Here is a 13,872-nt window from a genome sequence, read left to right as displayed (position 1 = left end):
GCTGGTACAGGGGAAAGATCACAGGTTGAGAGGAGGTGACAGTTGCTCAGTCCAGCTTCTATGAAAGGTTCAGAGAACCTATCTTCCTGATCTGTCTGTTCTATATATAACCCCAGCATCCAGCTTATGAGGACATGTTGAGCTTATATTTTGCCCCTGGCATGCACTGTTTTGTTTTGTAGGAGCACAGCTCCATCTGAAAGCTATGGACCCTCATCAGTCACTGGCTGGATGAGACTCTGGAAGCACATAGAAGCCGTGGAAAAGCTGAGAATCCTGCCACCTTCCTGGGTTGATGCAATACTATAAGGAAACTATGCAAATTCCTTCAAAATGATCTTGGAAAAAGGCCTCTTCTGAAGTGATCTGTAAAAGGCAGAAGTATTGTACTTAACTCAGAGTGCAACCCAAACCGGTTTCTTCTGCTTTCCTTTCACCCTACAATGCCCTTTACCTCTCCCCCAAACTAGGGTTCTTGACATCAAAAGTCAGAAAGGCAAACACGAAGATCTCCAGCTTTTATGAAGGGGAATGCAGGAAGAAGGCAGGAATCAAACAGCCCTCATCTTGTTACAGTTTCTGCAGGATCAACAATCACTTGGCTGTTCTTCTCCCACCCCTTAATGGCCCAAACAGTTTAGCTATTAAGTGATAAATCCTCTGAGTATTCATGACTGGCTGCTCTAATTCTGTAGTCCAAACTGTAACAGAGTCAGAATGGTTGGGGGAAGCCAGCTGTTGTACGAGGCAGACCATAAACTCCAACTTCCAGAAGTCCTTGCCTGCCGAAACAAATGAAGGGAGAAAACCAAGCGGGATGAAAGCTAGAAACTTGAAACTTTCAGAAGAGCCAGTGGGAAAAGATAATAGGCAAGAAAGCATTTCTGGTTCCCCTCCTCATCCTCCCTCCTCCTTTTAGCCCGTATCCTAGCAACCAGCTGAATTAGTTGGTGGGGTTTTCTCCAGTGGCTCAGCTGAGGTCATAATGTGCTAGTGGGGGGAGGGGAGAAGGGCAAAGGGAAGAGGAAACAGCTACCAGTTAAGACATGAACAGGTAGGATCCCCTCCTACTTCTGCCCATTAACTCGCTGTTTACCACAAACAAAATCTATTTCTGGAAAAGAAACAAAAGAAAGAAGGAGAGGTTTTATTTGTTGGTATTCATCTCTTTTATTTTGTCAATTTTGAATGGTGAATGGCTATAGTTGGATAAACAGATGATATTAGAATGATTAGAGGGCTGCTGCCTCCTCTTTTTGTGATACAAAAGTAACTCTGTAGCCTAGGCTGGCCTCCATCTTGCTATGTAGACCAGGCTGGCCTTGAACCCTTAATTGTCCTGCCCGCAGCTCTCAAATTCTGGGATTACAGGGATATGCAACCACATTCCACTTGGAAAATGAAATGGGCTTCTGCGTGTCAATCGCATACACTCCCATAGGCACATTGTATACATGGATGCTCACTCAAAGGAGAAGGTTGTTCCAGGCTCCGGCTGTGTAGCTATAGACCTTTAGAGATATTTCTGCTGTGTTTTCTAACACAAGTTTGGGGTTACTTGTTCAGCAGTTGAGCAGACAAAATTGCTCACAGCATCTCTATAAAGCAGACAAGGACTGACTCACCCCTGGATAGATGACTGTCCGCCAACCAAGTGTCTTTACTCAGCATGTCACGTTTGAGCTCACACATTGCATACACTAAAAATGTCCTAATCTGGAAAGTCTAGAGACTTTGTTTACCCAGGGCAAGTCTGTTCTGCATGAATCAAGTTGAAGGACTTAAACAAGAAATATCTGCTTGAGATGACTTTTTCTCAACCTGCCTGAAGGGACCAGTATCCAACCCAAGTACCCAAAGACCATGTTCTCAGCATAAAGATTTACTTGTCTCAGAGGGACAAAGGGCAGGAAATAAGAGACAAAGACAGGGGACTGAGGAAGAGGGAGAAGGGAAAGAGAACAAGGGAGAGGAAAGAAAAGGGGAAAGGGGTGGGGCGGGAAGGGGTATTTGTCCTGAAGGGACAAAGGGCTGCCTCTGGATAGAGAGGAGACAGATAAAAGGCACTTGCACAAGTGGTAGTCTATGAAGGTAAAAGGGGAACCACTGTGGAAAACTGAGGTGTTTAACTCTGATTGGAAACATTAATTAGGGTAGTCACAGGGAGCAGAGGTGGGGGTGTTGGTTGCTGGACTTCATTTTGATAGCTGGGCCTTGGTAGTCACCCTCTGGAGGAGGAAGTGGCCAAATAAGGGACTGGACCTTGGTGGCTAGCTTTAGGAATGTAATCTAAGGGATTTTAGCAAGGCAGATGGAGTGGGGGAGAAGGGCAAGGCCTGCCAGAGCCATGCTTGCCAGGCTCAAACTAGCTAGAGCCTCTTCGCTGTCTCTATTTCTTCTCCTTTAAAATGACCGTGCACATAGATGGGAGGCTGATCTCGCCAATCACTTTTCTACGTTTTACAGGTTTAACTAATTATAGAACCTCAAGAAGTTGCAAAAAGAATTCAGAAAAGTTCCTTTTATTCACCACATACCTTCTCCCCATGATAACTATACTATATGAGCAAAACCAGGCTCACTAGTTTATTACAATGAGCTAGATTATAGATGTCTTCAAAGTTCCACAGCAAAAAGTGGACCTGCCTAGAGTGCACAAAGCTCCAAGTTCAAATGAATTCCTACTGATCACCATTGCCAATTCAAATGTCTGCTTCGTGTTTGAGGTCTTCTGAGGTCAGGCTCCATGCCATGCAATTAGCTCCCACTTGTTATCTGAAGCACACACAGAACTTTAGATCAGATTACACTGTTCGTTGTTGGACCATATTCATTCCAAACTGTATACCTGTGCTCCACCTAGTTTCTCATTACCCATCCCCTCACTTCTCCAAAACTGTATACTTTTACCAGATTCATCCTGTCTTATTTTTTTCTTATAGTATGTATGTTTTTATTGTGGAGAGGGTTTTCAGCAATCTCTGCAACATTCATGCACTCCGTATCTGGAAGCCATTTCTTCTTCTTTTTAAAAATTTACTTTCTACTTATTCACGTTACAACCTGCTCAAAATCCTTTACCCAGCCATTCCCCTTTTCTTTTGAGCTGGTGGAGCTCCCCTGGGAATGCCCACCCCCACCCTGGCACTTGAAGTCTCTGTGGGGCTAGGCATTTCCTCTGCCACTGGGGCCACACAAGGCAGCCCAGATAGAAGAATATATCCCACAGACTGGCAACAGCTTTTGGGATAGCCCCTCCCCTTCACCAGTTGTTGGGGACCCACATGAAGACCAAGCTGAACATCTACTGCACATGTGTCAGGGGGTCTAGGTCCAGCCCCTGTATGTTCTTTGGTTTCTGGTTCAATATCTGAGAACCCTAAGGGTCCAGGTGAGTTGACTCTGTTGGTCTTCCAGTGGAGTTCTTATCACCTTAGATGCTGCACTCATACCTCCTATTCTCCAATAAGAGTTCCCAGCTCCATCCACTGTTTGGCTGTGGGCATCTCCATTCATGCTGCCTTTTAAAAAAATAATTTTGCTTAAAGGCTAATACCATGTGCACTGAGAATATAGTTGACTATTATGCACAAGTCTCTGGCTTCAATCTCAGGCACTGTAAGGGATCAAACAAAAGCCCAAATACCCTAAATGTCTCTCAGTTAGTCTTATTGAGAATTCATTATTTTCACTTCATTATAAATGGATTTCACTTAGGCTAGGCTAAATTACTACACGGAGATTGAAAAAAATGCTTTATGTTTGCAAAATTGTGGTAAAATAACAAAATTTATTGCTACTCTAAATCTTGTGTCTATGAATTTGGTTATTATAATTTAATACTAGGTACAACATGTAAGTGGAATCATGTTTTATTGTTTTGTTGTATTATTTTAAAAATGTTTCAAAGCTGTCCTACCTTATAACTAAAGTGTTCAAAGGCTAGTGCTTTGTTTCATAAGATATATTATAAAAACACTCTTTTCCTCCACAAGACTTGACAGAACTCTAGGTGATAAGTAGATAATTATTGTTATGACCTTGTCAGGCAACTACATTCTCTTGTTTTATTTTTACAAACAACAAAGTCCCACAAGATCGTCTTGTAATCTCCCAGATCTGATGTGGTTGCCCAGATGTGGGCTAAAAGCACATTCTAGGGGTTGGCTCTGCACCTGCTCATGTGTACTAAGTTTATGCTACAATCTAATGAGTTCTGTATGTTGCTGAAGCTGTTTCCCCTTTTTAAAAAATATTTTAACCAATTTAATAAAAAAATGTACATGGTCTCTATATTGAAAACATAACATTAAGAGGAATCAGAAATGACTTAAATTAATAGATTTACATCGTCTTCATGGACTGGGAGAAATTAACACTGCCAATTCTTTCCAAGTTGATTTATGGACTCAACACCTTCCCGAGTGAAAGCACACCACTGAGTACTGATTACTGTTACAGAAATCACTTGCCTGGTGGACAACTGGGGTTTCTCTCTCTCTTTCTCTCTCTCTCTCTCTCTCTCTCTCTCTCTCTCTCTCTCTCTCTCTCTCTCTCTCTCTCTCTCTTGTGTGTGTGTGTCTCTCTGTCTGTCTCTGTCTCTCTGTCTCTCTCTCCCTTCTCATCTCTCTCCCTTCTCATTATGTGTATGCATACCTGCACACATGTGTGTGCTTCTTCACATCACTGATGGTTATGTGTAAGTGTGTACTTCCTAAAAACACTTGAGCAATGTTGTCAATATGCTCTGAGTTTGGGTGTTAAAGAAATCAAGGTTGATAAACTGATGACGATAATGGAAGAAGTTGGCAGGCACTCAGAGGTCAAAGCAGAGCAGACAGGGCAAGATGGCTCAGCTCTTAGAGTCCTCAATGGGAGGAAGAAATAGAAGAGGCAGTATTAGTTACATTCTTGAGTAGAATCCAGATATTGCTCTAGGAACTTGACAAACTATTCCTTTAAACCCTTACAACAGATACACACTCTTCCTCCCAGCTCCCCAGCTTCATACCCACTGTGAATGCTGTGGATGCCTTCTAACACTGATATGCACCCCCACCCCTCTACTATTATCAGAATTCTCATTTTACAAGAGAAGGAACTGAGGCATCGAAGGGATAAGCAATTAAAAAGAAAAATTCGGATATTTGAATTCTGACTCCAGAGTCCACAGTCCCAGAAGTACGTGATGAATCTATATTAAAATCCCATGGACACAAACACCTTTAAGGGAGTTTAGTTGTGGTTAGAAGACAGGGCCAGGGAATGGGCATTGTGTATTCATTAGCTCTGCTCCCATTCAAAGAGGGCCCAGTCTTGGCTGGAAAATGGCTGCTGGTGGTCGCAAGCAGCCTAAGTGAGAGACTGAAGCTTTAATGCAGTCCCATGCCTGCTTCTGGCAAACATCTCCAGCTCTACTATGCATCATATCTCCTCCTGCTCTTGGGTGATTGATGTCATATTCACATCAAACACAGTAAGGACAGTGTGTTTTGATACTAAGCATGGTAAAGGCCAAGGGCGCAGTTTACCAGGCAAAGTCACTTGCTGCCGAGCCTAACAACCTGAATCTGAGCCAGGGGACCTACATGATGGAAGAAGAGAACAGACTTCCACAATTTTCCCTTTTAACCCCCACAGGTTGCTGTGGCATGTATACCCCTTCACATCCATAAACAATAAGCAAGCAAATGTAATAAATTTCTTAAAAGCATAATAAACTTGTTGGAAGATAGTACCTATATAGAGTTTAAGTTTTCAGTTGTTATTTAAAGGGCTTATTTATTTTGCTGCAGGAAATGAATAATATTCACAGATTTCTTAACTGTGAGGTTCTAGTGCAGTACCTTGGGCACACAGCCCAATTTATGTATACAGGAAGAGGCTCCAGGGTGGCTGACTTGGTTTAGAACAATATATATCCTGCTGGAAGGCTTCCTGCCACAGAACTTCACTGAGCTCCTGACTTAATGAGTAAACAATTTGGTTCAGGTGAGAAAAAAAAATCAGGTGAAGCAACAACAATGAGTACTGGGGCTGAGAAAGGCCTTCTGAGGGTTTGTGTTAGGACTGGGAGATTAAAACAAGAAAGAAAACACAACAGGGGTGGGTGAAGTAGGAGTAGGAGGGTTGTCATCAGTGGAGTACACTTTTTTCCTTACAACTTTATTTTAAAAAAAAAAACAGAGATACATGTATAGATTATTAAAAGCATTTTAGCATAAAACTATATAAATATATTTTTGTTAGTACTTGATTTTTTTTAAATGTTTGGTAGGATGCATTGAAATCTCACTATTTACAATGATCATGAACTAAACATAACAGGGAAATAGTCAAAGTTTTTTTTGGTGTGGAAAGATTAATCATAATGATTTTTAAATACCAAAATTGCCACAAGACTATCTTCTTAGCTCTTGAGTTATTAATGATTTAAGGTCTAGGTGTACCCCATTCTGAGAGGGTGCTATACACTTATTGTTTTTTTTTTTCCTAAGAAGGACTGAGGTTTCCATTTTTTGGCCTTTCTTCGTTTCTTTCTTTCTTTCTTTCTCTCTTTCTTTCTTTCTTTCTTTCTTTTTGTTTGTTTGAGCTTCATAGGGTCTGTGAGTTGTTTATTGGGTATTCAGAGCTTTCTGGGGGCTAGTATCCAATTATCAGTGACTGCATATTATGTCTGTTCTTTTGTTACTGGGTTATCTCACTCAGGATGATATTGTCTAGATGCATCCATTTACTTAAGAATTTCATAAAGTCATTGTTTCTGATAGCTGAGTAGTTCTCCATTGTGTAAATGTACCACAATTTTTGTATCCATTCATATACTAAATGACATCTGGGTTCTTTCCAGCTTCTGGCTATTATAAATAGAGCTGCTATGAACATTGTGGTGCATGTATCTTTGTTGTATATTGGAGTGTCTCTGGGGTATATGCCCAGAAGTGGAATAGTTGGATCTTCAGGTAGTACTATGTCCAATTTTCTGCGGAATCGCCAGACTGATTTCCAGAGTGCTCGTACCAGTTTGCAACCCCACCAAAAGTGGAGGAGCGTTCCTCTTTCTCCACATCCTCACCAGCATGTGCTGTCATCTGAGTTTTTGATCTTAGCCATTCTGACTGGTGTGAGGTGGAATCTCAGGGTTGTTTGGATTTGCATTTCCTTGATGACTAGGGATGTCAAGCACTTCCTTAGATGCTTCTCAGTCATTCAATATTCCTCAATTGAGAATTTTTTGTTTAGCTCTGTACCCCATGTTTTAATAGGCTTGTTTGATTCTCTGGAGTCTAACTTCTTGAGTTTTTTGTATATATTGGATATTAGACCTCTATCAGATGTGGAGTTGGTAAAGATATTTTCCCAATCTGTTTGGCTGTCATTTTGTTTTCTTGACAGTGTCCTTAACCTTACAGAAACTTTGCAATCTCATTAAGTCCCATTTCTCGATCCTTGGTCTTAGAGCACAAGCCATTGGTGTTCTGTTCAGGAAAATTTCCCCTGTTCCTATGTGTTCTAAGGTTTTCCCCACTTTCACTTCTAATAGATTCAGTGTACCTGGTTTCATGTGGAGATCTTTGTTCCACTTGCACTTGAGCTTTGTACAAGGAGATAAGAAAGGGTCTATTTTCATTCTTCTGCATGCTGAGTGCCAGTTGGAACAACACCATTTGTTGAAGAGGCTGTCATTTTTCCGTTTAATATTTTCAGCTCCTTTTTCAAAATTCAAGTGACCATATGTATGAAAGTTCATTTCTGGATCTTCTATTCTGTTCCACTGATCTACCTGCCTATCTCCATACCTGTACCAAGCAGTTTTTTTTTTTTTTTTTTTTTTTTTTTTTTTTTAACACAATTGCCTTCTAATATAGCTTGAGGACAGGAATGGTGATTCTCACAGAAATTTTCTTGTTAAGGATGGATTTCGCTGTTTTAGGTCTTTTGTTATTCCAGATGAATTTGCAAATTGCTCTTTCCAACTCTATGAAGAATTGAGTTGGAATTTTGGTGGGGATTGCATTGAATCTGTAGATTGCTTTTGGTAAGATGGCCAGTTTAACAATGTTGATCCTTCCAATCCATGTGCATGGGAGATCTTTCCATCTTGAGATCTTCTTCAATTTCCTTCTTCAGAGATTTGAAGTTCTTGTTACACAGGTCCTTCACTTGCTTAGTTAGGGTCATACCAAGTTATTTCATATTGTTTGTGACTATTGTGAAGGGTATCCTTTCCTAATTTCTTTCTCAGTATCTTTATTCTTTGAGTAGAGGAAGGCTACTGATTTGTTTGAGTTAATTTTATATCCAGCCACTTTGCTGAAGTTGTTCATCAGCTGTAAAAGTTCTCTGATGAAATTTTTGGGGTCACTTAATTGTAGTATCATTTCATCTGCAAATAGTGATATTTTTACTTCTTCCTTTCCAATTTGTATCCCTTTGATTTCCTTTTGCTGTCTAATTGCCCCGGCCAGGACTTCCAGTACTATGTTGAATAGGTAGGGGGAGAGTGGGCAGCCTTGTCTAGTCCCTGATTTTAGTGGGATTGCTTCAAGTTTCTCATCGTTTAGTTTGATGTTGGTATTGGTTTGGTGTATATTGCTTTTATTATGTTTAGGTATGGGCCTTGGATTCCTGTTCTTTCCAGGACTTTTAACATGAAGCAGAGTTTTGTTTTGTCAAATGCTTTCTCAGTATCTAGTGAGATGACTATGTATTTTTTTTTTTTTTTTGAGTTTGTTTATATGGTGGATTACATTGATGGATTTTTGAATATTAAACCATCCCTGTATGCCAGGGATGAAGCCTACTTGATCATAGTGAATCATTGTTTTGATGTGCTCTGGAATTCGGTTTTGAAGAACTTTATTGGGTATTTTTGCATCAGTGTTCATAAGGGAGACTGGTCTGAAGTTCTCTTTCCTTGTACAGTCTTGGTGTGGTTTAGGAATAAAAGTTATGTGGCTTTGAAAAATGAGTTTGGTAGTGTTCCATCTGACTCTATTTTGTGGAATAGTTTGGAGAGTATCGGTATTAGGTTGTCAATAAATGTCTGATAGAATTCTGCACTGAACCCATTTGGACCTGGGCTTTTTTTTGGTTGGGAGGCTTTTGATGACTGCCTCTATTTCTTTAGGTGTTATGAGATTGTTTAGATGGTTTATCTGGTCCTGGTTTAACTTTGGGATCTGGTATCTCTCTAGGGATCCATCCATTTCCTCCAGATTTTCCAGTTTTGTTGAGTGTAGGCTTTTGTAGTAGGATCTGATGATTTCTTGAATTTCCTCGGTTTCAGATGTTATGTCTCTACTTTCCTTTCTGATTTTGTTAATTTGGATACTCTCTCTTTGCCCTCCAGTTAGTCTGGTTAAGGATTTATCGATCTTGTTAATTTTCTCAAAGAACCAGCTCCTGGTTTTGTTGATTTTTGTATGGTTCTTTTTGTTTCTTCTTGGTTGATTTCTGCTCTGAGTTTGATTATTTCCTGCCATCTACTCCTCTCAGGTATATCTGCTTCTTTTTGTTCTAGAACTTTCACCTGTGCTGTCAAGTTTCTATCCTGTCTCCAGTTTCATTTTGAAGGCACTCAGAGCTATGAGTTTTCCTCTCAGTGCTGCTTTCATTGCATCCCATAGGTTTGGGTATGTTGTGTTTTCATTTTCATTAAATTCTAGAAAATCTTTCATTTCTTTCTTGATTTCTTCTTTGACCATGCTGTGGTTGAGTAGAGCATTGTTCACCTTCTATGTGTATATGGGCTTTTTGTTGTCTTTGCTGTTTTTATTTTATTTTATTTTATCTTATTTTTTGCAAAGATCCAACCATTTAATAACAAAAGCTCCCCACCCTTACTCCACCACAGCATCCTGAGCACAGGATGGGTGCAGCTATGTAGGGAGTTGTGGAAAGCCGAGGAAAATAATGTCAGATGGACTCTTGGATCAAGAACTGGGTTGGGTAGAGGCCTCTTTGCCCAGACACTGGTATGAACCACACAGGAGGCTGGAGCTGGCCTCACAACGCTAAAAGGCCTAGAGTGCTGGCTGGTGTGTGTTTCACTGCTGCTTCCGCCAAGTCCAAATCTCAGTGAGGGACGACTGGAACTCACACAGGCCTTGTCCTCTTGGCTTTCTTCTCAGACCTCACAGCGTCATCATGGGCTTTCCTCTTCTCTGCGAGCTTGTTGGCCTCTCGGATTTTGCGCCGTTTGACAAACATGATCTTTTGGTAAAGGTACTTCTCTCGCTTCTTCATCATCATGATAGCCAGCCGCTTGGCCTCCCTCTCTTCCTCCTGGGCCAGCCGCTGCTTGTCTTTCAGCTTCAGAGTTCCGGCCATAACCTGGGGCTTCTTTCCTTCCAGCCTTTGCTGCTCTAAGGCTGACAGGTGTGCCTCCTCCTCCTCCTCCTCTGATTCAGCTTCCACATCTTTCTCGTTTTCTGCTGCAACATCACCATCACCTTCGTTGTCATCATCATCAACGTCCTCATCCTCCTCTTCCTCTTCCAAGTTTCCTGGATCTTCTCCCCGCTGCAGAGCCAGGAGCTTCAGCTTCTCAGGTGGAATGTAATCTCCTTCCTTCTCAGATACGAAGGGTGAAAGATGTGGGGGTAGCTGCACCCCAGGGAAGTTCTCTGCCACAGGGAGGAGGAGCCGGGCATTCGCACAGTCAAACACCCACTGGGGCTGTACCTGCCAATGATGGGGGTTTGCTGCCCCGGCCGGTTAACAATCTGGTGGGTGATGCAAGAGTCTGTGATGTCATAGGTGGCTCTGATGCACAAAGACTTGTCCCAGGCTACATCCCCACCAAAACTCCTGATGATGAAAGCCAATGCTTCATGGGGCACCTCTCGGTTCAGGAAGAACTTCAGGCCTTCAAAGAGTTTCTTGTGCTTTTCCTGTGCTTCCAGCTCTTTCCTTCGACCTTCCTCCTGTGCTGTCACCTCCCCGTCGCTAGGAAACTCATCAAGCTCAGCTTCCTCTATAGCAGGCACCACCACTCGGGCCGGCCTGGCACTGAGGGCAGCCAGTTTCTCCACAGAGCTCTCAGAGTCAATGAGTATGTGTCCTCGCTGACCTTAGTCTCTGCTTGGGCTTGACCTTCAAGCTTGGGTGGGTAGTGAAGGTTGAGTGACTGGTAGAGGCGAAAGTTGACGAAGCCCAGGAGAGTGGTATAGAACTCAGTGAAGGTGGCCATGACCCTGTAGTCCACATCTGTTGAATGATCGTGGGAGAAAGCACAGGGTGCAGTCCATACGATGGGCTGACCCAGCACCTCAGCCTGATAGTAAATGCCTTTAATGGACAGGAAGACCTTGCGCAGGCCTCGGGCAGTGATGACGTAGTGCAGGAACTTCGCAGTGAGCCGGCGGCACAGCTGAATGGTCTGCACGTGGCACTTGCCCGTCCGAGGGAAGGTGGAGAAGAGGAAGCACATTGACAGGGCATCATCGGGGTCCCGCAACGCATCAGTAAATGTGGGGTACCGCTCCTTGACAATGTGGTCAAGTTTGTAGAAGGACTTATTGTCCTCCAGGTGCTCCACAGCATGCCATTCGCTCTTCCCATAGGCTTTGCGGAGCTTCCGGACAAACACCTTGTACTCTCGGAACTTGTTGACAATGGGTTCATGGAGAAGGAAGTTAATATCTTTGGTAAGGTAAAATGTTCAGGCTGCTGCAGAAGCCTTGTTAACTTTCTTCTTATGCTTGGGTTCATGAGGATAAATACCTTTCAGGATGCACAGCCGCCTGAAATCAGGCAGGCTCCGCTGCAGCTTCTTCCGGGCTTTGTTTCGGGTGATATAATTGGTGGCAGAGCCTCGTTCATACTTCTTCTTCTCCAGACCTCCCATAGCTCCACGTTTAGAAAATCCTGAAGGCGGCGCGGAAAGGCAGAGCTGTCTTTGCTGTTTTTAAAGACCAGCTTTAGTCCATGGTTATCTGATAGGATGCATGGGAGTATTTCAATCTTCTTATATCTATTGAGGCTTGTTTTGTGACTGACTATATGGACAATTTTGGAAAAGGTTCTTTGAGGAGCTGAGAAGAAGGTGCATTCTTTTGTTTTAGGATAAAATGTTCTGTAGGTGTCTATTAATTCCAATTGGTTCATAACCTCTGCTAGTTTCACCGCGTCTCTGTTCAGTTTCTGCTTCCATGATCTGTCCATTGATGAGAGTGGGGTGTTGAAGTCTCCCACTATTATTGTGTGTGGTACAATGTATGTTTTGAGCTTTAGTAGGGTTTCTTTTATGAATATGGGTGCTCTTGTATTTGGAGCATATATTGTTTAGCATATGTTTAGGATTGATAATTTATCCTGATAAATTTTTCCTGTAATGAGTAAAAAGTATCTTTTCTTATCTTATTTGACAACTTTTAGTTGAAAATCTACTTCATTCAATATTAGAATGGCTATTCCAGCTTGTTTCTTGAAGCCGTTTGCTTGGAAGGTTTTTTTCCCCAGCCTTTTACTCTGAGATACTGTCTATCCTTGTCTCTGAGATGAGTTTCCTGTATGCAGCAAAATGCTGGAATTTGTTTATATATCCAGTCTGATAGTCTATGCTTCTTTATTGGGGAATTGAGTCCATTTATGTTAACAGATATTAAGGAATAGTGATTGATTTTTCCTGGTATTTTTGCTGTTAGAGGTAGAATTATGTCTGTGTGTCTTTCTTCTTTTGGTTTCTTGCTTAGTTATCTTCTTGCTTTTTCTAGGGTGTAGTTTCCCTCCTAGTGTTGGGTTTTCCATTTATTATTCTATGTAGGGCTGAATTTATGGTCAGATATTGTGTAAATTTAGTTTTGTCCTGGAATATCTTGGCTTCTCCATCTATGTTAATTGAGAGTTTTGCTGGATATAGTAACCTGGGCTGACATTTGTGTTCTCTTAGAGTCTGTATGATGTCTGTCCAGGATCTTCTAGCTTTCACAGTCTCTGTTGTGAAGTCGGGTATAATTCTAATTGGTCTGCCTTTATATGTTACATTTCCTTTTCCCCTTACTGCTTTTAGGATTCTTTCTTTGTTTTGAACACTTGGAGTTTTGACTGTTATTTGTCGGAAAAAGTTTCTTTTCTGGTCCAATCTTTTTGGAGTTCTGTAGGCTTCTTTTATGTTTGTGGTCATCTCATTCTTAAAGGTAGGGAAGTTTTCTTCTACAATTTTGTTGAAGACATTTACTGTGCCTTTTAGTTGATATTTTTTTGTCCTCTTCTATTCCTATTATCCTTAGGTTTGGACTTCTCATTGTGTCCTGGATCTCCTGAACATTTTGGGTTAGGAGGTTTTGGTTTTTGCATCTTCTCTGACTGTTTTGTCTCTGTTTTCTCTGTTGTCTTTGGCCCCTGAGATGTTTTCTTCCATCTCTTGTAGTCTGTTGGAGATGCTTGCCTCTGTGACTCCTGATTTATTTTTTAGGTTTTCTATCTCCAGGGTTGTCTCTTTTTGTGTTTTCTTTATTGTTTCTATTTCCATTTTCAATTCTTCCCTGTTTGGTTGTGTTTTCCTGTAGTTCTTTGTGTGATTTCTTTAAGAGTTTCTATTTGTTTATGTGTGTTCTCCTGTAATTGTTTAAGGGAGTTTTCTATGTGCTTCTCCAAGATCTCCATCATCATCATGACATATGATTTCATGTCTGCGTCTTGTTTTTCTGGAATGTTTGGCAATCCACTACTTGCTGTGGTGGGAGAGCTCGGTTCTGATGTTTCAAGCTTGTCTTGGTTTCGTTTGCTTATGCTCTTTCGTTTTCCTCTTGCTATCTTGTTATCTGTGATTGTATGTGGTCTTGTTGTCAGTGACTGGCGCCTGTCTCTTCTGTGGATCTGAGGGCCCATGGGTTCAGGAAGAAAATTGCTTCTGAGTGTTTGGCT

General features: G+C 41.6%; 1 pseudogene across 1 annotated transcript; it reads right to left on the bottom strand.

Annotated features, from left to right (window-relative positions):
* Positions 1 to 10,097: 10,097 nt before the first annotated feature.
* LOC308414714 (pescadillo homolog) lies at positions 10,098 to 11,851 on the bottom strand (annotated as a pseudogene). Its single transcript has one exon. The product of its transcript is annotated as a pescadillo homolog (transcript).
* Between the last annotated feature and the right edge of the window lie 2,021 nt (positions 11,852 to 13,872).

This window comes from Micromys minutus, assembly GCF_963924665.1.
Source record: "Micromys minutus genome assembly, chromosome: X".
NCBI lineage: Eukaryota > Metazoa > Chordata > Mammalia > Rodentia > Muridae > Micromys > Micromys minutus.
The sequence above is the reverse complement of the archived record's forward strand: the minus strand, read 5'-3'. Positions and strand labels throughout refer to the sequence as shown.